A 3933-nucleotide genomic window follows, 5' to 3' on the forward strand; every position below is an offset into this window, starting at 1 on the left:
GCGGGTACCTACCCGTACGCAGCGCACCCGACGCCTCCTTGCGCGCCGCGGATCGATCCCGAGGCGGGCCATAGGGAGCGGAGCGAGTAAAAACACGGCGGAACGCAGAGAAAGGGTCGCGCGCCGCGGTCGCCACCGCGGAGTTGTTACGAAATATAGCGGAAAACAGAAAGAGAACAACAGAAATGGCAACGCAATAAATGGAAATAACAAAGGATTGCGCGGCGTTGCTTCGCGCCCTGTGTAACGCAGACATTAAATCATTAATTCCGACTCGACCAGATTGCTACTTGGCTCCTTCCGTGAACAACCCCCGGTGCAGTAGGAGACGCCAATGGAGGGAGGAGGGAGGGAGGGAGGGGGTTCGAGCAGGTCAGCGGGACGAAAAGTGTCGCCAACTGCGGGGGGCGGGCCGCCGTGGAGAGGAGGGGGGGCGGGTGCAGCTCCGGGGTGAAGGGGGGGGGGTGAATATGACGTTGTCGCGTGCATTTGGAAGTAGGGCATTGATTCGAGACCAGGGCCGGGGAGCTCAGCGCCCTGCCTCCACCTTCGGCTTGCGCTCTTTATATTTCCGTCTCGCTTTCGCTCTCGGCTCGGCTCTCGGTTTGAGTCACTCGAAGAAAGTACTTTGCATAAAGAAGTCGCCATCCCATTGTAAGCATTGATTGTAAGCATTGTTAGATCAACTACTGTAACCATATGTAAATACGCAACACAGCATGGTTGGAAAACACTCTCAGTTTTAGTCTTATTCAACAAACTTTTAAACTATCGAACATTACGACGTTAGCGTGGCCCGTAAACTACCAATGTTAGCATAATATTGCGGGTTGTATCGTCGGCTCTTTCATCCTTAGTTTCTCGGGGTGACGCGAGGGACGGGGGAACGTTTCGGAGAACGTCGGGCGCCAACGTTCCTGGTTAGTTCGAGCCTCCTCCCCTGCAGATCGGGCCGCCGGCTCTGCGCGGGGCGGGTTGGCCTAACCGGCGCGTCGCAGGCGCTATCATTAGCTTGGCCTTAGCAGTGTGTGACGTCGTGAAGCAGTCAAGCCTACACCACCAGACATGTTTAAAGACGGTCATGTTGATTAGTGAAGGAGATTTGAACGCAGCGCCGGCTCTTCCACAACCTTATCCACAACGTGCTTTTTAAAACCACATGGTTTTGAATCAATAACAATGTGCCGCCAACGACGCGGGCTTCCCACTGCGCCTCCCGTTTCTTTAAAGCAACCATCTGTATATTAACCGCAAGTAATAGCTAAGATGCCAAGATTTTAATCTACTAAAAAGAAAGAAAAACTACGCACTACTTATCACCGTGCCATGTCTGAACTGCCTCATTCTTTTTCCCTCATTCCCACTTCACATGCGGGTTCTACAACGAGAATCCGTAAACACTTTTCGAGCCCGGTGCAGCAATTTACCTCCCGCCCCGCGACCCCGCCCTTCCGGGACACATGAAGAGGATGCAAAAGATTCCCCCTCACCCGTTGGCGTGCAGGGAATCGGCGGCGGCGGCGGCGGCCAGTCACTATGATGAATATTTTTCAGCAGCACCAACGAGTCGAGGAGGGGTTGCTGACCAGAGAGAGGAGGGGAGGAGGGGGAGAGGGGGGAGAGGAGAAGGGTGGCGGCGCCGCCGCCACTGCCTCCTAGACGGCGCGGCGGTGGCCAGCACTGCTATCGTCCACGCCGTGACCCAAATCTCGACAACTACCCAACTACCCGAGCCGGGCCCCCCTGGACGGCGGTGGCGGCGGCGGCGCCGGCCGCAAGGGTTGTTGTAGAGCTACCCACCACACTGTCCCCAACTACTTGCATCGAGCCATACGGCGCGGCGGCGCGGGGACCGACCGTCGCAGTGAGAGACCCGACGGCGTGCAAAGTTATTCCTGAGCCACTCGTGCCGTCCCCAACTGCAGCAGTGGCATGCGGCTGTGGGCATGTAGTAGCGTCGTGTCGCCCCAGCCCCACACCACCGAACAGTTGGGTTTCGACCTGGAGGGCGGGTGAACGAACACTGAACACATTTCAGTTTAAGATGTGTCGCTTTTCAACCCATTTCAATGCCGCCACACTGAACGTGTTAACCAAGCCCCCACCCCCTCCCCCCGGCCACTGAGCGTCAGTTTTTAAATTATTCCAGTCAATTATTACCGGCGTCGTGTCGCTGGACGAGTCTTGGCTCGATAATGAGTGTCATTGCCGCCAGAGCAGGCAAGAGCGCAAGGAGGAAGTTTGCATACCCCCCCCCCCCACACACGGACCGGGTGTCGGCCGCTGGCCACTTGGCCTCAATACACAAACGGTCTCTTTGGCTTCGGCCGCCAGACCAACTACCCCACTCCTCCTCCCTACCAAGGCCCAGTATCAGCGGAGATCTCAAACACTTGCGTGAAGGTAGCGTTGGCCGTGCAGGGCGCTAGCCGCAATAACCCACATAGCAGGGGGGGGGGGGAGGGCTGCGTCGCGAGGCTCCGCGAAATGTCTTCCCGCACGCTCCTGCTCCCGCACCTCCCCCATGTTCCCTCACATAACTTTCCCTCGTCACTCATATGGGATGTGGGTGGTGGTGGAAGCATCGCGAAACACAAAACAGACTAATAAAGTCTACAACGAAAGTTGGCCTGCTGCGCTGCTGTTTCCATTTCCCAACTGACCTGGTTTTTAAAAGACCTACATTCTCGTTTTCCGGGCGTGGACACAAAGTCATTAACGAAACGCACACCCCCCGGGCGACAAAGGCTGCGGTGGCGGCACTCGAAAGGGTTGGATGACGAGGAGGAGGGGGAGGGGGACGGGGAAAGGGTGCTCCTGGAGGGTGGCACGCTCGCGTGGGCGCAGGGAGACTGGGACTCCCCGGGCGGCCGGTGGCGCGCGTGACTCAAGGGGCCTCCTCGTCCTGTGCTCCGCACCGTACACCCTGCACCCCGTCCTGACCCTAGCCGGGCTCCTCGTCCGGGGCGGGGCTCCTTCGCGAAAGGGCGCACGAGTCAGGGCTGTGGGCGGGGGAGGCGCTGCATGACTGCATGCGCACCGGGTGTCGGACGGGCTGACATGCCGCTGCATGAGGACGACGCCGATGTGCTGCTTGTTGTGCAACATGAAAGGTGCTCCTCCCGCTCACCCCTCCTCCAACCCTCCAACCCCGCCTCCAAGGTCGGTCGACCCGGCGCGGGGGGCCGGCCCGGCGCCGAGGGACGCGGTGGAGGGGAGGATGAGGTAGGAGGGGCAGTAGACGCGATCCGTGATTAATTATTCGCTGAGACACTCCCACTCCCGCCCTCCTCTCACACGTGCCACTCACACGAAAACAAGCAAGCAAACAAACGAACAAACAAAACAAAGCAAAAACTCAAGACAAAGCAAAAACCCACAAACAAACAAGTAAACAAACAAACAAACAAACAATCCAAAAACAAAAACTAATCGAACAATAAACAGACAAAAAACCCCTCTTCTCCGGTGCGGTCCCCGATAACCTTTAAGCTCCACCCTCGCGGTGCGGCGCCGATGCATGCATGCCGCATTCGACATCCGTTACCTGCCACTCCCCATCAAAATGAATTTGTCCTCATTCAATATCATTTTGGTTTGCTTGTTGATTCGATCCCTTTCGGACATAGAGTGCCTGAACCTACATCAGATCTGCTTTTGATCTCGCCTCCGTGTCCGAAGGGTTATGTTTGCGTCAGTTATAACCCCAAATCTTCCTATTCAAAAACGAGTTTAGATCGACTGCGATCGTGAGTGTTCTCTGGATCTTAAACACGGGAAAGGGAAGGGGGGCATAAATCAATGCGCACTTACCGGGTACTCCAAATTTTAGTGGACAGTAACATTTCACCACCTCCCACATACTCCGGGGCTCGGCTCGACCTCGACCGGAAAGAGAAGAACGGGCGCGGGACTGAGCGGAGCTGCGAGGGG

The 3933-nt window shown here is 56.9% G+C and overlaps 1 protein-coding gene across 1 annotated transcript in view; it reads right to left on the reverse strand.

Annotated features, from left to right (window-relative positions):
• Positions 1 to 3933, reverse strand: part of LOC113202146 (uncharacterized) — a gene marked incomplete at its 3' end in the record, with an annotated part of 26621 nt that overhangs the window by 19489 nt on the left and 3199 nt on the right.

Source organism: Frankliniella occidentalis, unplaced genomic scaffold, assembly GCF_000697945.3.
Source record: "Frankliniella occidentalis isolate FOCC.00 unplaced genomic scaffold, Focc_3.1 Scaffold4, whole genome shotgun sequence".
NCBI classification, from domain to species: Eukaryota; Metazoa; Arthropoda; class Insecta; order Thysanoptera; family Thripidae; genus Frankliniella; species Frankliniella occidentalis.